This window comes from Crocodylus porosus, unplaced genomic scaffold (assembly GCF_001723895.1).
Source record: "Crocodylus porosus isolate Cpor-Errol unplaced genomic scaffold, CroPor_comp1, whole genome shotgun sequence".
Classification (NCBI taxonomy): domain Eukaryota; kingdom Metazoa; phylum Chordata; order Crocodylia; family Crocodylidae; genus Crocodylus; species Crocodylus porosus.
In genome coordinates, this window is record NW_017728943.1 from 18,453,294 (window position 1) to 18,474,352 (window position 21,059).

Genomic DNA, 21,059 nt, shown 5'->3' on the forward strand with positions numbered 1-21,059 from the left:
ATTAAAGAAAAAGTTACAAAGTACTCACCAATGAATTCCAGTTCTTGAGGAAGAGTTAAAAACAGTGTTGTGCTTGATTCTCTTCTTTCATTCTTGTTGGAGCTTGTGCTTGGGGTTGGAGGGTGGAGTTACAAGGAGAGAAATGCAATCTGATCCTGCTGTAGGAGCCTGCTGACAGTCAAGCCAGAGGTTGCTCCTGTTTACTGGAGAGGGGGGTTACTCTGAGTAGGCTTCAAAGAAATGAGAAACAAAGAGGGGTTTTTCTATCTACAGCATCACAATTCTGCTTTCATTTAGAGTAACTTAAAAAAAATATCTCTAACCAGGAAAGAGATGTGCTTCCAAACAGAGGAAACAGGCTAAAAAGGCAATCTGAATCCTAAGTTATTTTAATTACATTTTCACCTACTTTGGTTGCTTAACCACTCGTGTCTTGGAGATCTGTTGAAACTTACCATTTATTCATTTTGTACTGTATTTCCCTTATATAAATATAAGTCAATACAAGAGGGGAATGACATATCCAATATATGACCTGGAACTAAATTCAGCAGGTTCACTTTTGCTGCATGATAGAGATGTAAGCTTCCCTATCCTGGGGTGCCTGAGACTAGTTCATCCCCAAGATGTACAGATTTGAAGGCTGGGACACAACTAGTGATTGTGCTAATATTACGCATCCCCACATAATATGTGCTGATTGGTGCTCCTATGAAGACTCTGGTTAGACATCAAAATAAAGTTGACAGATTGGAAGATATACAACTGCCCTGTCCAGCAGGTAAAACCACAGAGACACTCAGCTTCGCTCATGCAGGCAGGGGCAGTTAGGTGAGCCTAGTTTTATAACTTCAGAGGAAGTAATTCCAGAGTAGGGCACTATATAGTAAGGACAATATTCCCCATAGTGATTACTGATTTTTGGGTGCCCCATACTGAAATGTTGCCCAGTTATCAGAAAGGCTAGGGACAGATATTCAGAAAGCTTGAGCCTGAACTGATTCAGTCTTTGCAGGTTAGTGTAACCTGGCTAGATTAAATCAGTTTTGTAACCAGAGAGACATCCCAGAAATGCAGGCACATGTCTGTAGTGGATCAGGCTAGGAGCCAGGTGGGTGCTGGAGTTGAGGGGGGTGTGGCCAGGCTCTGGTAGGATGCTGTGCTTAGCCCAGCAGGGAGTTGATAACAGTGTTTATCACCCAATTAAGAAAACAAAAGAGGGACATTACCAGTTCTTTCTTGATTCTGCCTGTTGATTCTACCTGTTATTTCAGCACATCAGTAGCCAGCATGTGGTCTACTAGCTAATACACAGACATGTGTAGGCTTAGCAGGGAATGGTGAGAAGTAGGGTGCAGAGCTGCAGCCTTTGAGCAGAGGGGAAGAGCCAGCCCTTCTGTGGAGCCTAGAGCCCTGCCCAGCCCAGAGAAAATGCTGGGATGCAGGGGGTGTCTGGTTTATCTTAAACCAGCAAGGGTTCTGAGACAGCCATTGCATAAACTGGTTTGAGTCAAATCACTTAAGTCTGATACTACGTTCAACTAGGTTTATCTCAAACCATTTTCAGCCATTCTCAAACTGGTTTATGTGCACTGAACATCTGTTTGGTTAAAGGTTTAAACCAGTTTCTGATCACTTAAACTGGTGTATGTGTAATATCTGTCCCTAACAAAGTGCTGAGCAAATGACCGAGACTCAGACCTTTTTAAGGGTCTTGACTTGGCCATTCAAAGAATGAGGCACCCAAAATCTTTAGTCATCTTTTTTGTTTAAATTTTGACTTTTACATCTGGTATTTAGGTAAAAAGTATTAGATAAAATAACCCAAAACACAAGTTATGTTCCCTGATTCTCTCAATACTCACTGCAAGATAAGAATATTGGCAAGATGGGAGTCCAGGAAGGGTGGTCATTTCTAAAGGAAGTGATCCTTCAGGCACAGAGGGAGATTATCTCAGTATGATGGAAAAGGAGGAAAGGAGCCAAAAAACTTCCTTGGCTAAACAGGGAAATCCAAAGGGCAAAAAAGAAAGCAAAAAAAACCAGTGGAAGCAGGTGGAAGCTGCCAAGGAGGAGTATACATACTTGGCGCACACTTGCAGGGAGGCAGTTAGAAAAACCAAAACAACTATAGAGCTGAGGCTGATCACACAAAATAAAGACAACAAAAAGTCTTTTTCTAGGTATGTAGGGAGTAAAAGGAAGGTGCAGGACAGCATAGGACCCCTACTGAACAAGAAGGAGCAATTACTGACAGACGGGGGGGACAAGACTGAGCTATTCAATGAGTTTTTTGCCTCAATGTTCCTGAACAGGGGTCAAGATAAGTCTCCTAATGGGTTCTTAGATGGGCATCGGAGGGACATCAGCCCACCAATTGTCAGTGCTGACTTGGTGCAGAGTCACTTGGATAGACTGGATGTGTTTAAGTCAGCAGGCCTGGACAAGCTGCATTCGAGAGTAGTGAAGGATTTGGCTTATGTCATAGCAGAACCACTGGCATAGCTGTTTGAGTGTTCATGGTGCTTGGGTCAGGTCTTGGAGGAATGGAGGAATGGAAAAGGGCCAATGTGGTCCCTATTTTCAAGAAGGGGATGAAGGAGGGTCCAAATAATTATAGGCCAGTCAGTCTCACCTGAGTCTCAGTCATCCTTGGAAAGGTCTATGAAAAGATTATGAAGGATCATATTTGTTGGATTCCAGTGAGAAAAATAATGCAGTAGGGAAACCAGAATGGATTCATAGTAGGTAGATCATGCCAGACCAATCTGGTTTCATTTTATGATGGGGTCACAAAATGCTTAGACGCATTGTGATTTTTTCGGATTTTAGCAAGGCCTTCGATACATTAGCTCATCCCATTCTCATAAATAAATTAAGAGGCTGTGACATAGATGTTTACATGGTCCAGTGGGTGGAAAACTGGCTTAGCGGTCACACCCAGAGAGTGGAAATAGATAAGTCGGTATCAACCTGAAAGGATGTGGGTAGTGGCATTCCGCAGGGTTTGGTTCTTGGACCTGTACTCTTCAATATCTTCATCAGTGACTTGGATGTGGGTGTGAAGTGTATTCTGTCCAACTTTTCAGACAATACTAAATTGTGGGGTGAAGTGCACACTCTGGAGGGTAGGGAATGATTGCAGGCAGACATGGACAGGTTAGAAAAGTAGGCAGTACACAATAGGATGCACTAAAACAAGGACAAGCGCAGAGTACTGCACCTAGGGCACAAAAGTATCTAGTATACCTACTGACTGGGAAGTGACCCTCTCAGCAGCACAGAATTGAAAAAAGATCTCTGAGTCATAGTGGACTCAAATGAGTCGTCAGTGTGACAAAATCATCAGCAAAGCTAACCACACTTTATCATGCATCAGCAGATGCATGACAAATAGAACCAGGGAGGAGATACTTCCCCTTTATGCAGCATTGGTCAGACCACAGTTGGAGTACTGCATCCAGTTTTGGGTGCAGTACTTCAAGAAGGATGTTGATAGACTCAAGAGGGTCCAGAGGGGGGCCACTCATATGGTTAGGGGCTTACAGGACAAGCCCTAAGAGGAGAGACTGAGGGACCTGGACCTCTTCAGCCTCCGCAAGAGAAAGCTGAGAGGTGATCTTGTGGCCATCTAGAAATTCATTAGGGGGACACAGCAAGGCTCTGTTCACCAGGGCGCCTCTTGGGGTAACAAGGAACAATGGTCACAAACTGACAGAGAGCAGATTTAGGCTAGATATCAGGAAAAATTTCTTCATGGTAAGGGAGGCCAAAATTTGGAATAGGCTTCCAAGGGAGGTGGTGCTTTCCCCTACCTTGGGGGTCTTTAAGAGAAGGCTGGGTGGCATCTGGCTGAGGGCATCTGACCCCAGCACTCTTTCCTGCCTAGGCAGGGGGTCAGATTTGATGATCTGTTGAGGACCCTTCTGACCCTAGCATCTATGAATCTATGATTATTTTCTTACACTAAGAGCTACAGATGGCTTTGCCACAAACTATGATAGTTTTCAATGATTTACATTTCAAATCAGAATAAAAACAAATATAAAAATATTTTTCAATGTTCAGTATTAGAATTAAATTTTACAGGATTCTAATTTTTATACTATTTTTAATTTACATAGTGATAATAAGGTATACAGTAGGTATAAGTATCCTACATATTATATATTGCTAGTACTGATGTATCATGAAGTCATGTAAAGGTAATAAACCTACTGCAAAAATGATTAAAAATATATAGATTTAGACACTGATTTTTTTTTTAAATATGATGTATTGGCAGTTGTAGGGCATAAATTGTAGTTTGATCATACATACAGAACAACTGACAATTCATAAAATAATATAAAAATAAGAAATAAAGTATTTGTTGTTATTTTATTTTTTAAAAATATTAAGGACTGATGCTATATGTAACATTACTAATAATAACATACTAGTGAACCCACGCTTCACTGCAGAAGATCAATTTGATTTTTTAATTTTTTTATAACCTTTTGTCATAATCATCATCTTGGCTTTATGGTTTATGATCCAGACAAGAAGATCCTCTGACCCCCTTCAGATTCAAATTAACTCATAGTTCTGCAGCATTGCATCTTCCTTGCAAACCTCCCTTTGCAGGTTGGGGGGTTAGCCTTAGCCCAAGCTCTTCACTCCAACTGAGCAGGGAGATGTGCTGTAGCACTCACCAGCCCCTGACCTGGGCCACTGGAGGAATGTGGCTGCATTTCCAAAATCAAAAGTGAATGTCTGTTCACTTGCTTATTGGTTCAATCTAAATAGCTTAGACCAACCTGCAAAGATTGAATCGATACAGCCTTGGGCTTTTTGATTACCTGTACTTAACCTATACGTGATTTGAAACCAGTTCAGATCTGTAACACAACAGTGCACATAAATTGCTTTCAAAATGGCTGAAACCCATTCAAGATAAACCTGAATGGATGTAGTACCAGACTTAACTGATTTCAGTTAAATTGATTTATTGAAATTCTGGTACAGGTTCCCTCCATATGCAAGTAACTCACAGTCCCCCAGCATCTCAGAATACTTTGCACTTCCCACAGACTCCCTCCCCACATGCAGGCTGGACAGGCTACCCTTGGCCCAAGCTATCTTCTCCCACCAAGCGGAACAGCATGCCATTACACCCCCCACGCCCTGGCTTATGGTGTGGGTCACAGCAAGCATGTAGTTACATTTCTGGACTCAAAAGTGAATGCCTGTTCACTTGTTTATCAGTTCAATCGACGCAGTTTAGACTAACCTGAGAAGATTAAATTTATTCAGCCTCCGGCTTTTTGACTGTCTGTACTTAGCCTAAAGAATTTGTTCACTTACAGTTCCTGAATCTTTTCAGCTTAATTGTAGTTTTTAAATTATATAAATTCATACATGAAAAACAAGGAAGGAAGATGCAACAAATTCTCGACTAATTCTTTTTCCTTAGCAAGAAACCAGGCAATATAACCTTTCTTTTGCTTAAAGGCTATATAACTGAGTATGAATCTTACACTGTCAAACAGGGAGCAAAAGATGAAAAACTTTGCTCAAGTGATGGTGCATCTCATTATAAGATTAATTCATTTCACTTCTTTGCATCCTGATTAAGGTATGTCCAGCTCTTCACATACACATTCAGTTCTCCTAATTTAAGAAATGAAAACCACCTTGGAATTCTTTAATTTATCATTGCAATCTGACATATTTTGATGGAACTTGGAAACAGACCTTGAAGGTGAAACAAAGCTGACATTAACTTTTATCATCACTAATTCAGATATAATATGATGTGATCAAAATTCATCAATAGCCTGACCAAAAGTGTAGTGTTGAGGTTAATGAGAAAATTCATATCAGGTTTTCTGGGCTTGGTTCAGGTCCTTAAAATTCTGATAGGGTTTTTCTTAGGGATCTTCATAAAATATTGTAGTTACAGTGATGTTTTAGCCATGATAGTCCAGGAATTATGAAGGAGGCAAGGATTTCATAGGATATCTTTTGTTGGAACACAGAATCATAGAAAATTTGGGTTAGAAGGGACCTCGGGAAGTCATCTAGTCCAAACCCCTGTTCAAAGCAGGACCACTCCCAACTAGATCATCCCAGCAAAGTCTTTATCTAGCTGGGTCTTCAAAACCTCCAAGGATGGAGATTCCACAACCTCTCTGAGTAACCTGTTCCAGTGTTTTACTACCCTCCTAGTGAGAAAGTTTTTCCTAATATCCAACGTAAACTTTCCTTGTTGCAACTTGAGACTGTTGTTCCTTGTTCTGTTAACTGCCACCACTGAGAATAGGTTAGCTCCATTCTCTTTCAAACCACCCTTCAGGTGGTTGAAAGCTGCTATAAAATCCCCCCCATCAGTCTTGTCTTCAACAGAGTAAATAAGCCTAGTTCCCTCAGCATCTCCTCATAAGTCAGGTGCCTTAGCCCCCTCCCCATTTTTGTTGCCTTCTGCTGGACTCTTTATGGACTTTGTCCACATCCTTTCTGTAGGGGACACAAAACTGGACACAGTACTCCAGATGTGGCCTCACCAGTGCTGAACAGAGGGGAATAATCACTTCCTTTGATCTTCTGGCAACACTCTTACCAAGGCAGCCCATTATGCTGTTAGCCTTCTTGGCAACAAGGGCACACTTTTTGTTCCTATCTAGCTTATAACCTACTGTAACCCCCAGGTCCTTTTCTGCAGAACTGCTGCCTAGTCAGTCAGACCCCGGACTGTACTGGTGCATGGGATTATTCCATCCTAAATGCAGAATATTGCAGTTGTCCTTATTGAACCGCATGAGGTTTCTTTTGGTCCAATCCTCCAATTTTTTGAGGTCATTCTGAATCCTAGCTCTACCCTCTATCATATCTACTACTCCCCCACCAGCTTGGTTTTGTCTGTAAACTTGCTGAGTGTGCACTCTATGCCATTTTCTAGGTTGTTGAAGAAGATATTGAACAAAACTGGCCCCAGGACTGATCCCTGGGGCACTCCACTTGATACTGGCTGCCAACTAGACACTGAGGCATTAACTACTACCCTTTGAGCTCAATGATCCAGCCATTTTTCTATCCACTTTACAGTTCATTCATCAAACCCATACTTCCTTAGCTTGTCTGTGAGAATATTGTGGGAGACTGTATCAAAAACCTTGCTAAAATCAAGGTACAAGCACATCCACTGGTCTCCTTGCATCCACAGAGCCAGTCATCTCATCATAGAAGGCAATCTGGTTGGTCAGGCATGACTTGCCCTTGGTGAATCCATGCTGACTGTTCTTTATCACCTTCTTCTCCACCAGGTGCTTAGAAAGAGATTCCTTGAGGATCTGCTTCATGATATTTCCAGTGAATGAGGTGAGGCTGGCTGGTCTGTAGTTCCCTGGATCCTCCTTTTTCCCTTTCTTAAATATGGACACTATATTTATCCTTTCGCAATTGTCCAGGACCTTTCCTGATTGCCATGAGTTTTGCAATCCATCAGCCAACTCCTTCAGCTGTTTCAGGTGCATTCCATCTGGCCCCCATGGACTTGTATATGTACACAGCTTTTCTAAATAGTCCCTAACCTGTTCTTTCACAACAATTGACTGCTCACTTTTATAGTTGGGATAGAGTTAGACAAGCTTTCAAATGCAAGACATTGGGTACATCTGCAGGTGCACTTTACTGTACATTAGACTAATTTAACTCACAGTAGGTCTTCACCATCTACACGTGTGCAGCAATTACTATGCAGTAGATTAATGTAAAGTGCTGTTTGCTAATACCAACAGATATAGGTACTAGCCAATGGTGCTTTACATTAATATGCCTGAATGCACATGTAGATGGTGACATACAGGGCCACATGGGTCAGGGTGCCTCTAGCTGTGGGGGAAGATGGGGTGTACCCGCCAGCCTGCAGCCTACCCCAGGAAGCTCCATTGCATAGGGGTACATCCCCTCAAAGTTGGTTCTATTGCATGGGGATACATCCCTCACCCCAGCCTGTCAGGATCCATGATTGCCTTCATCATTATATCACTATAAAATGCACATAGGTCGACAGATTTGGCCTCCAGAATAAGAGATTTAATTTACATAGAGATATATTATGATTGCCATTAACCTCATGAAATAATATAAAATAAAAATATAAAATTAGGAGAAAGTCATGACAAACTTTGAAATGATTTTTCCCCCCTGAAATCAATACATTTCTGAACTGAAGAATGTTAAATGAAGGAATTTTTCATTTCACTAAACCTTTGTCTTGAATTACAACAGTTTTTTAAGAAACAAAACTGTGTTGACAAAAGAACTTTGAACAGTTTACTAATATCCTATATTCCTGATGGGTGCAAAATATTCTAAAGTAACCTCAGAAGCAGACAAAAATAATCTTGCATGCAAAGTTATAAATCCAGATTTCAGATAAATTTTGCCACATTTTGAAGGAACTGAGCTAAGTTCTTTCCTTTATGTGTTTCAAACTTTACTGATTGTTACTCAGATTGGGTCTGCATGGCCCCTGGGATCCTTTTGTCTTCCCCACCTCCTCTCCCTCCTCCTCCAGCTGCAGGATGATCAGCGCTCCCCAGCTTGGACCCTTGTCCCCCCAGGGGCATAGAGCAGGATGAGACAGCTAGACAGAGGTTGAGGCAGCCCCCTTCCAGCTTCAGTTGCCCATCCTCTGGAGATCAAGTAAGTAAAGACAGGCAAACTTTGCCTTCTCTTTACACTGGTTGCCTGCAGCACACTCACCCTCTAACACCTCCTTCCCCTGCTGTGATGGTCCAAGGCACCCAGGACAATACTACAGCAAGATCCACCCCCCACCCCCAGAGGCACAGGGAAGAAGTCTAGAGCTCCCCACCACCAGACCAGGACACTGGGCTGTCATTACCCTGCCTTTACCACCCAACCCTGAGCTTCCTGCCACTCAGAGCTGCCCCTGGAGGTGAGGACAGCTCCTCCCCAACCCTTTGGAGCTTGAGGTTACCCTCCTTCCCTCTGTGCCCCTGCCAGCCGAGGGCTGGCACTTGGGAGATTCTGGAGCCCCTCTGGCTTCTGCAGGGGGTAAGACCAAGGCAGGAGCAGCCCTGGAGCAAACTGCTGCTGTCAGATGCAGTTTGGTCCTGATTCAGATGCCTTGGTAGATGCATGCTCAAATGCAGTTTAATGCACCTAAATTTTCTGTGTAGAAAATTCAGGTGCATTAATTGCACATGTAGATGTGCCCGTTTTTCATCAGACCTATGCAGTAAAAGCCAGCGCAGCGAAATACGTGCTACTATGTGTATATGGATTACAGTTAAATAGAAGATATTGCTAAGATTTAAGCAATCTGCTTTCTGACATGATTTAGCCATAGATTTGTTGTATGGCTTAACACAGAAGAAGAATCATTAGTTGCTCATTCAGCTTATCTTGACAAAGAGTCAGTATGTATGAAACGGAGAAAAGTATGATAAAAAAAAGTTTTAGCCCTATTGCACTTCAGAATAATGCTTTCTTTACTTCCTTCCTGCGAGTCTTAATCTTATGAGTGACCTTCATCTCTATCATTCCTGACACTACTAAACAGCTATATACATACAAGACCTGCTGCCTTCTGCTAGGTGTTCAACTCAACTACAGACCAAGCTACAGTCAGATCTTGTCACCAGACAAACAAATACACTAGATATTTAACCATTTCTACATTCCAGTATGACAGGGGAGGGCAGAGTGGAGAGAGAGAGAGTGAGAGAGAGAGAGAGAGAGAGAGAGATTATGGGGGTTAAAGGAAAGTCGGACTGGAAAGTAATTATCTTATAAGAAGATAATTTAGTCCAGTCCCCTGCTCAAGGCAGGATCTTCCCCAGCTAAACTATTTCACTCAAGTGTCTAACCTACTCTTGAATATTTCCAGGGTGGAGATTCCCTGAATTTCTTCTGAGAGAATATAGAGAGGCAGGTACAACATCCTCAACACTGGTAGGTAGTCAGAGGTATTTAGGCACTGCAAAGCACAGCACTGCACAATTCCTAAATCCCTAGATTCCTAATCACCTAGTGCAGATATGTCAAACTGGTTTGGCCTTCTTAGCCAGATCTGGACCAGGGGGGCCCTTGCAGGCCATATCCAGACCCACCTCTGGCAGCAGATAAGTGGTAGTGGTGGTAGGACATCCATGAGCCATAGGGGTTAATGTAACCATTGCTTCTCCCTCTACTGCCAATAAGCACCCCAGTGGGGTTCCAGACCCTGGATTTCAGCAGCAGGTGACAACCTGGAAAAAGGAAATTATGCAAGAATTGGGACCCTATGACCCCAGCTGACTTCCTGCCCTTTGGGCAGAGGACTGGACTTGATGATCTTCTGAGGTCCCTTCCAGCCCTAATGTCTATGAAATCTATGAAGAATATCTTCTGTCCTGTTATTTCTCACAATGGCAGAACTGAGATAGCTTAAGTAAGAGAGGTAAAAACATGTTAGAAAAGAACTGAACCATTACACAGTATGGGATACAGTTTTCTCATATATTTTTTCTGAACTAGTTACCTAACTGAAATATATTTAAATTATCTGAAGGACAGAAGATTTCACATCAATAAAGGCACTGAATTGTTTTTGTCGTCCTTGAGTGCAGTGCAAATGTTTGTGATCTCTCATTGCCCTCTAGTGGACACGAGTTCTAATATCACAGCTGTTTAAATCATTTAGAAATACCATGAAAGTAAGTTTTTCTGTTTATATTTCCAATAAAACTCGCTATAAATTTATCTCTAACACCACAATAAATAAGGATAAGCATTAAGTAATAAAAGATATCTCTACTGTGAGTCCCGACTGCCATTTTAAAATTAGATTTATTTTTTGAGACTACTGAAATCACAACTCATGCTTTCTTCTCTTTCATCCGATTCTTCAGCATGTTGATAACATCACAACAGATTCAAAATCACATCCAAGCTCTAGTCAAACTATAAAATATTAGAAGGGGGCATTACTAATGGGAAGAGTTCCAAAAAGTTTTCTGCTGTTGCTTTTATCTCATAAAAAGGTCCTATATGCTGTGAATCTGGCAGTTGCCAATAAGCCACTGTCTTGTGCAAGTGGGAGAAAAACATTTTTAAATAGGGACAGTGTGCAAGAGAGAAGAGGTAGGATGGGCATACCCTAAACCCAGTATCACTAAAGTTGACTAAGCAAAAGTTATCAACAAGCTCTAAGGATGGTATCTTAGGACGATGTAGTCTTAATAGTTAACTGTTGTATGCAGAGTTCCCTCAGACTCAGGTCTTCGTACAAGCCCCTTCTGTTTCCTCCTATTTAAAAACAAAGCTTTGTCTAGACTACTCAGGTGGATTGGGTTTTGGAAAGAAAACATTGGGAAAAAAAGGAGAAACCCCATCCCTAAATTTTTCACTGCTAGAAATATGTCCGGGCAAGGGAGCAGTATGGGCATTCAGTCTGCAACCCCCCCCCCCCCACACACACACACACACACTTCTCCCCTGCTCTTCATGCCTTTCTCAGACCAGAGTGATCCCAACCTGTGGAAAGCATGGGTTGCTACAGACCTCCTGTTCCTGGGGCACGGGAGCAGCAGGGAAAAGCCCCATGCCAGCTTCTCACACTAGAGACTCCAGTGTGAGGAGCAGGCAGGGGCTTGCAGCACTGTGCCTGCTGCTTGGGTCCTGGTGTCCACACACTGAGTGGACCAAGCCCCACAGCAAAGCTCCCACCTGCTCCATACACCTGGGACTGGTGAGAGGAGAGGGAGGGGGCTTTGACTCACTAGGTTGGGGAAAACCTCTGTGACCCTGATTCCTGGCTTGGCAAACTTCCCCTGCCCCCCACCCCTTGTTGCTCAGGTAAGCAGCAGGGGCAATGGCTTGAAAGCTGAGGGGCTAGGAGTTGGGCTAAGAAAAAGCCTTCTCAAGCCTGATTCCCAGCCCTGCCACCTTTTAAATCACCATCCCCACTGCATAGCTGAGCACAAAGAGAGGCCGGCTGGGCAAGAAACTGGGTTTGGGAAAGGATCCCTCAGCCTGGCTCCTGGCCCCATTGACTTTAAAATCATTGCCCAGCTGAGGGGGAGGCAAGGGGAAGTAGGCAGAGGGCAGTGCTGCTCTCTGAGCTTTGCTCCCAATGTTTGATGAACTCCAGTGTGAGAAGCAGGCAGGGAGCAATACGCTGCTACTCCCTCTCAATCTACAGGGGTGGGGGGAGTAGCTGTCCCTACCATGCCTTCCCCAGACTTGGATGACCCCAGTCTCTAGAAGGCATGACAGCCTTTACCCTAGTTCCACTCCTCCTGGAGTAAATCCTGTCTATTTTTTGTCAGATTATTTTTCTCCTGTCGAGGCCAGGAGAAAAAACTTGCACCGCATGCTTTTGGTTTCTGATGGGAGAAAATAAACATTTGTATACGAGCTCAATTCCATATGGTAGATATGAGAAAACAATCTGTACAACTCAGGAAGCATAAGAAGATAAGGAAGATTATGCTTATCTGTCTAGCCTTATACCCCGTTTGTGTTTCTTGTTCAGTGCTGCACTGAGCTCTTCTGGAACCTAGATGTCCCTCTTGTACAGCAGAATGATATTGCCAGGTGTCACCATTGTAAAGATGGGGGCTGGATTTGCCCCTTTGAGCAGTGTGCAATATAAATGCATTTTTCTATGAAGTCCAGACTGAAAGACTTTACCTTATTTTAAAATTTCATTTGAATTGTACACCAGAATGTAAACCTGACCATGGTTTATCAATGTACCAATGAAGTGTAACATTCCATTTGGAAGCTAGAGAATTTTAAACAAATTGCACTTTTAATTATAACAGATTTAATCCATATAGCAGTTCGTCCAACTTCTTGAACAGCTGGGAAAGTGTTTACTCTTGGAGTACCTGATATGTCTCTAGGCTATATTTTTTTCAGACACTGAAGTTATATTATCTCAATACAATCTCAGGCCTGAGAGGCTAAATTGAGCCAGTCTATAAGCATGCCAGTTAATTTATCTAATTTTTCCTCACTGGCATGATTAGCATTGCACTCTGAGATATAATTATTATGAGAAAAATTGTCATAGTCACAAGTAGTTGGTTATTTTTTTGTTTGTTGTTTGTGAGCTTCTGCAAATCACCCACTCTTTTTTTGCCTTAGTTGCAAAGGGGGACGAAGGATACTGACTGATCTTTGCAGAACGTTTTGACCTCTCAAGTTGCGAAGCCCAGGAATTATTACAACTTTTATCAGTGTCAGAATTCTGGAAAAAAAAGTTATTTTTCCAGAATATGTAACATAATCCAAAATTTTATAGATGAGAGATTTGAGATGTCATGATTGATTACTAAACCAAAGACATTTGCATAAGGGGTAAATGAGTATCCAATCAAGTGCTGAAAATAGTGGTTAGGGACATTTATCAGAAGCAACATACTTTTAGGGAGAGATACTTTATGCATAAAACTTAGTTACCAAGCTCCCCTCAGTTTCAGTGTGATCAGGATCAAGTACCTAAGATCTCCTAAGGGAAGGAACTGTTAGACAGGATAAGCGTGTTGTTCAATTTTTGCATGTTTCCATTTTAAACTCTACATAGACAATTGCCTCTTATTTAATTAAACTTTTTTCAGTTTATTAACTTGATACAGCTGATACATTCCTACCTGTCTGGTTTTTCAGGATGGATATTTGGGATAAAACATCTCCATATTCATTTGAATTCTGTTCTTTTTCCCATTAAATAAAATAAATGATTACAAAAGTTGCCTCATTGCACAAAATAACTATTGTTAAATTATCTATTTCCTTAATGGGTATTTAGGATCACTCAATTACTTCACTGAATATATTTAGTCTAGTATAGATTAATCACAGATTAAAATTTTATATCCCTTTTAGAGATCTGTTACTCTGTTGTACCAGGACATGAAAGACAAAATGTATAGAGAAATAATTATTCAATTCCTTCATTAAATATATATATATCCTTTACTTTATGGGTTCAGGCCTGCTCTGGATGAAGTCTATATGAGTTTTGCCATTGAGTTGGTCTGACAACGGGGTCAAACTTTAAAACAGATCATTTAAGCTATGAGAAAGAGGTCTATATTTAGATTGATAATGGCTAAAATTTAAAATACATAAATTCTTAATAGTTTTTTAAATTAAAGTCTATATTTCAGTTAATATCCTGTTCTTTGTGATTATATAGTTCTTTCTGTTAACCTTGCAATATTGTTTAGAACAGAGGTGGGCAATTATTTTGGTTGGAGTTTTGGTGAGCCATCAAGGGCCCCTTGATGGGTGCCTTGCCCCCCTAGTTGTCATCTTGGGAACAGAAGTCTCACCCCTAACCCCTGACCTTTTCCAGTGGAAGTTCCTCCCCCTGTCCCCAAAAGTACTTCTTTTTGAGGTGGTTGCCATCTTGGAAACAGGAAAAAAAAAAACCCCCAAATCATGTACTAAAAATCAAACATCTACTATTATTTATCTTAATTTTATTTAAAAAAATATTTTTGTCCTGATTTACATGTGTTTGTGTAGTGTATGTAGAGGTGATTGTATAATAGCCCAAAATAAAAGTCTTACTTTTGTATATTGTGTGTGGGGTGTGTATGTTGGGGGGTTATTGGGAGTGCGGGGGCTGTGAGTGTGGGGTTTTTGGAGGGGTGGGGCTGTGTCTGGGGTGTGTGGGTGAGGGTTTGGTTGTGTGTGGGGGTGGGGGAGAGTGCGGATGGATGTGTGGAGTTTGTGGGTGAGTGTGCGTGAAGGGTGTAGGCAGGATGTGGGGGAGGGTGTGGGTGTGCTGGTGTGGGGTATGTGGTTAGGCATAGTGGGGTGTGCATGTGGGCCTCCCCAAATTCTCCCCATGGCACACAGCCCCTGCCACTGGCAGCAGCAACAGCAGGCGGTGGGCCCTTGCAGTGCTTATGGCCCATGCCGGTGCATGGTTCTGGCCAGTCCTGGGAGCTACATGTGGCAGCAGGGATTGGGGTCAGGCCAGCCTGCCTTCATAGCGTGGGACTCCCTGCAGCTCATGTGCAGCTTCTGGGATCCAGCCAGCACCACATGCTGCAGTGGGAAGCTCTAAGTGATGAAGCTGGTTGCCTGGCCCTGCTCACTGCCACCATGTGGAGCTCCCAGGACTCCACTGGGAATCAGGGAGTGGGGCCAAGCTGGCCTGGCTCCATTGTGCAGAACTTCCTGCCACTTTTGGCAGAGTACTGGGAGCTGTACTGGGCAGCAGGGACTGGGGAAGGCTGCCGGCTCCATTGAAGCTCATTTAAATCATTCTGCAACTACATAATAGTTCTGAAGTACTGTCACTGTATTAACTGTTCAGCCTTCACCATCATTCTAGTGAAAGAAATGATAGGTTAATTGGGTTTATGGCCTAAATTTTTAAACACTTACTAAAGCAAAAGTCTATGACAGTTGTGATTAATTTAACAACTTCAGGATCATGAACACTCAGGCTAAGTACAGACATTCAAAAAGCCCATGGTGGAATCAATCTGTCATGTGTTTTTTTGTGAGTGGCGTAGTTTAAATCGGTAGCAAACAAAACACACATTTGCCCTTTTGTAGGAGGGTAAATCTTAGACCAGGTTTTTAAACCAGTCTGTGGGAGCATCCACATGAGACATTTACTGTGCAGTAGACTAATTAGCTATGCAGTAAACTTTTCACATCTACACGTGTGCCCCTATTAAGCCGGAGTAAAACTAATTCACTCCACAACAGGATAGTACTTGTAAATACTAGTATTTATAAAGCACCTACTATTAAAAAGTACTATCCAGTATAATCCTTCAGTTCTCATATAACACGTAGAAAGCTATATTGTCTCTTCAGAAATCTGATTTATGTTACTGGATAACAGCCCATCTACTATCATATTCAAGTTGGCAGAAAATAGAAGATAGGTCTTTAACCAGTACTGCATAACATTCACAATCTCTAGAACAACCAGCTTATTACTTCAGTGATTCTGTTCTCTAATAAACAAAGAACAATCTGCATTTTTTCTGGATGAGGAAAAAAGGAAAACTAGCCAACATTCTGTAATGCTCATAACACTCAGATGCCAACAGAGAAGCTCATTCTTCAAGGAAGTCATCCACTAAGGAAAAGAAGATGCAACAATGGCATTAGGTCAATAGGTCTGAGCAACAGCCTTTGTGAATGTTGAGTGGAAAACTGGGGTTAAAAGAATTCGAATAAATCAGTTTCAGCAACCCATGTTTCCCCTGTGCATGGGGGAAAAAGTAATTGGGCTTCCAGCACTGCTCTAAGTAATGTTTGTAACAGAAACCAAAATCATTCATGGCTTTAAGTTTTGTTGAAAACTAAAAACAGATCAAGTTCAGGAAGTGTTACTGTTTCACAAATTGGGCTAGTTATAGTTTTTATCACAATCAAACATTGTTCATTGTTTTTGTTTTTGTTTTTGCTTGTTCCAGTTTCAGTTCTCAGGTAGTAAGCAGTTTAGACTGACTTTTGTTAATAAATCCTTTAGTCATGGAAATTCAAAATTAAATGTAGGGCCATTGTAACCACTGGATCTAAAGCACAAACCTCTGTAAACTTACTGCCCATTGCTGTAATCAGAAGCAATTCATTAGTTGGGTGTCAGAAGGGTGAAGACAGATGTAATATTTGAACCATTCCAAAAATGTCACCGATTGGGAAATGGTTCACAACTGTCTTTGGACAGAAGTGTGTCTGCACACACACTGCTAAGGGGATCCATCTAAGTGGATCCAAGTGGCTCCATCACCTTTTAGGGATAGCACTGCTGTCAAAATGTCAACAGGGGGTGGCAGAATACAGAGACCAGGGCTCAGTGCTCAGAGTTTTCCCAGGATTCTTAGATTGGGGCAGAAGTTTGGAGTAGAGGGTTGTCAGGTGCTAGGGAAGCTGTGTGCCCCCTGCTTGTGGTTCCCTGGGGGCTGGAGGCTCTACCCTGCCCACCCCCCCCCAGAACTCCCCAGCTTATCCAACCCCTGCTCTGAAAAGCCACCTTGTCATTTTCACCACCCTGCTGTGGATCCTGGGTGGTGGGGTCCCATGTTGAATAGAAGGGTGGTGTAGACCCCAGATGTTTCTTGCCCCCTGTTTTTGGGCTGCCACAGATGTTCTCCACCTAACCCACAGCCCATACCTCATTTTATCTGTATGCCTCACCTGCGCATTTTCTCTGTAAGTCTCACCTGTATTTGTTGCACACTCTTTGTGGTTGTACCCAGAGAGGGGGTGACCAGGTGTGTGGGGGGGCAGGGGGCAGCAGGCAGGAGAGGGTTGGAAGCCCTTGCTGTTTCTTTCCTTGGGTTAGTTGCTTTAGGAAAGGGGTGGACAATTGTTTCAGCTGGAGAACCATTTAATGAGTTTTGGGACCTTGCTGAGTGCCACACCCTTCTATCTCCTCTCCTCTCCAAACTCAGCTGGAGCTGTAGTTTGCCAGGATCCCCTGACACCTAGCTGTGGACCCAGGCAGGAGTTTCTGCTGTGCCAGACAGGTGGCAGCATCAGCTGTGGTTGTAGCCAGCAAGTCCTGGATCCCCAACATGGAATCTTCTGCTGGTATCCACAACTAATGCTGCTGCCAGCCCAGCATGGCAGAAGCCCCTGCCTGGCTCCAGCTGATGCTGCCAGCAGGTTCCAGGTTGGGACTCCAGGCAGGAGATTCCATGACGCCAAGAGGGTGGCAGTATCAGCAGTGGATGCCACTGGCAGGTTCTGCATCAAGGCTCCTGAACCTGTCAGTGGCATCCACAGCTGATGCCACCACCTGCTGTGGTGGAAACTCCACCCAGGTTCACAGCTGATGCTGCCATGTCAAGGGCTGATGCTGCTGGGTGGAAGCAATCATGCCAACCTGCTCACATGAGAGCTGGAGCCACTGGCCACTCATGGGCCAGATCTAATGAGTTGGAGCCATCCACCCATGGGCTGGATTGAATCATCTGTTGCTGATTGAATCAGCTATTAGATAAAAATGCCAAAAAGCCCATCTGAAGCATGTAATCAATACAAACACTGGAGAGCTGGGTCGAACTAATGTACTTCCTCTTCTGGTAAAGAGCTGTTTTGTTTTGTTTTTTTCACATCTGTCAGGAACTGTAGTGCCCAACTCTACAAAAGAGAAGAAGGAAGGTCCAGTCCAAGGAATTACAGAGAAGTGCTCTGATCTCAATATATGGAAAGATCATGAAGCATCTCATAAAAAAATTTCAAAGCACCTAGAAAAGAACAAGATCAAAACTTATATTGCTGCCACTTCAAGCTATTATTACAAATCCTGCTCCCTGCATCAATGAAGAAAAGTTGTTCTCCTACTTCTTTATGGCAGCCCTTCAGATATTTGAAGACTTTCATGTCCCCTCTTAATCATCTTTTCCACAAGCTGAACGTGTCTATTTCTTTCAGCCTCCCCTCAAAAGACTTCCCAAGCCCTTTACCATTTTTGTTGCCTGCCCAGGACCCTGCATAACTTTTCCCCATCCTTTTTAAAATATAGATCCCAAAATGAACAGAGTTTTATAGATGAAGCCTAAACAGCAGCAAGTAAAGAAACACTATTACCTTACATTTCATAATCCTACTGATGCAGCCCAAAACTCCATTAGCTGTGTTTGCAGCTGTGACATAAAGACTCACCAAGACTCCTAGATCCTTCTCTGTAGTGCAGCCATGAAGCTAATTATCATCCAACTTGTGTTCTTCCTGAGAATATCACCCATCTTGCATTTGTTAGTATTGGATTTCATCCTGTTGGCTTTAGCTCAGCTTTTCAATATATCAAGATGCTTTTGAATTGTGCTGCTGTCCAGTGTTCCTGGAAACCTCCTGCTATCCCAACACGGATCCTTTTCTTATTGCTATTGATTTAGTTGTCTCTCCATCCAGTAGTAGTTTTCTCTAGCCCAAATTTCTCCAGTTTGTTTATGAAAAATTCATGTGGGACTTTGGTGAAGGCCCTAATAAGTCTAGATACACTATATCGACTGCATTCCCTTCATCCATCCATCTATTGACTTTGTCAGAGAAAGGGCGCAAATTTGTTCGCACAATTTGTTCTTAGCAAATCCATGATGGCGTTCACGCCCAGCCTTTCCTCCTCCTGAGTCTTGCAAATAGACTTTTTTATGATATGCTTCAATAACTTCCTGGGTATTGAAGTCAGGCTACCTGGTCTATAATTTCCTACCTCTGCCTGCTCGCCTATCTTGACCTTTTTCAGTCTTCTAGTACCTCAATCTCCTGCGACTTCATAAATATTATTGCCAAGGTTCCAAGATGTCCTCCTTCAGTTCCTTCAGTGTCCTGGGATGAAATTTATCAGGTCCTGGTGACTTAAATTAATTTAAACAAATCAAAAGCTCTCTTACTATCTTTTCAACAGCTCATAAACTGAATATTCTGAATACTCTATTTGGCACTGGTGAGTACCATGTCCAGTTTTGGGCACTATACATCAATAAAACCATGGGTAAATGAGAAGAAGACCAGGAGAGACCAATAAGAATGATTGAAAGTCTAGGAAACATGATTTATGAGGAAAGGTTGAAAGATTTGAGATTATTTATTCTAGAAAAGAAAAGATGGAGGAGGGGATTTGTTAACATTCTTCAAATTCCTGAAAGGTGGTTATAAAGAAGATGGTGATAGATTATACTCTGTGGCTACAGGGGACAGGACAAGGAATAACAACCTTAGAGTGAAGCAAAGGAAATTTAGGTTGAGTGTTAGGAAAAGCTTTCTTGTTATAGGGGTGGTCTAGCATTGGAAGAGATTACCTAGATAATTTGTGGAATAGCCACCCTTGGAAGTTTTTTAAAAGCAGTTTAGACACACACTTGTCTGGAATGTTTTAGACAGCCATGATCCTGCCTTAAGCAAGGAGCTGGACTAAATGACCTCCTCAGGTCCTTTCCTGTCCTACTTTTCTATGATTCTAATAAATCTCGTTTTTGTTTAAAAACAGCTGCCAGCTTTGCAGCATGTGACCATAAGTGCACTCTAGCCCCTTAAATAGATAAACCATCTCTTCAGGTGTCAATGTAGCCCTCTGAAGGGGGTTGGAAAACCAGGGATGCAGGCACCAGGAGGCCTAGTTTCAAGGGGCCAGGGGCTCACCCACTCTAGGAATTATGGCTGTAGCCTCTTTGTCATCTCTGTCTTTTTGCCAGAGAAGTGAGTGATCCTTTGGGGAATTTGTAACTAACGCAAACAATAAAAACAAAATTTGAGTGCATGAAATTGTGCTCATGTTTCTCTTACTTGTACTGGTCTGAAATGTGACACAGCAGTGATCTCTCTGGTCAGATCATAATGCTTCTATCTATATTAAGTCACAGATAACATTTTATTTTGATGACACATTGTGCTAGCAGAAAAGTAAAAAAGTATCTGCTGCAGGTGGAGGAAACCATCAGACTGTCCCTACTGAGAACAAAGCAGATCCCAGGGCTGGTATTGTGCAACTTGAGAGCTGCTCACTGAAGGGAAGAATATGTCAAACATTCACTCTTTCTGCATTGTAATACTGAAAACTGCTAGAAAAATCCAGATAAATTGTGTCAACAACTCCTGCATGACTATTTATCTAGTAATTGAAAACCCCATGCAAATTCATCAGGTTCGAAATGCCTTAGATCACTACTATTAATCAAATTACACATAGCTGAAATCTCTTGCTCCTTCTCTAATATGGAAATGACACAAGCTAGAATACAGACTTCAAAACATAAGAGTTAATCTATTAGGAAACCTATGCTCACATGCATAGCAGTTTGCCAGATAGTACATAAACAAGAAATGGATTCGCTGTGAGCCTGCAAGTCCCAGAAGACTGGGAAGTGGGATACACTGCCTTTCACATCAAGGGTGCTCATTTAGGGCTAGATTCTTCTAGTTGCTAAGTACAAATTCTGGACAATAGGAAAGTGCTGAAGTAAAAACTTAATTCTAAGCAGTTGAGAAATGCCATGCTACAAAAGGCCTGTAATGAAATAACTTTCCTCATTCGGTCTTTGCAACAAGCTAAATCTGAATTATTATAACTGATATAG

At 42.3% G+C, this 21,059-nt stretch overlaps 1 protein-coding gene across 2 annotated transcripts in view; it reads right to left on the minus strand.

The window, feature by feature from the left end:
* The window catches only part of LOC109319341 (tissue factor pathway inhibitor-like), a 75,014-nt gene extending 74,832 nt beyond the window's left edge, over positions 1-182 (minus strand). The window contains exon 1 of one of the 2 annotated variants that reach the window (XM_019548828.1): positions 29-182. The gene's annotated coding sequence lies outside the window, so the exon portion shown is untranslated. The remainder of the gene's footprint in view (positions 1-28) is intronic. The other variant, XM_019548827.1, reaches the window with a different exon arrangement.
* Positions 183-21,059: the final 20,877 nt, after the last annotated feature.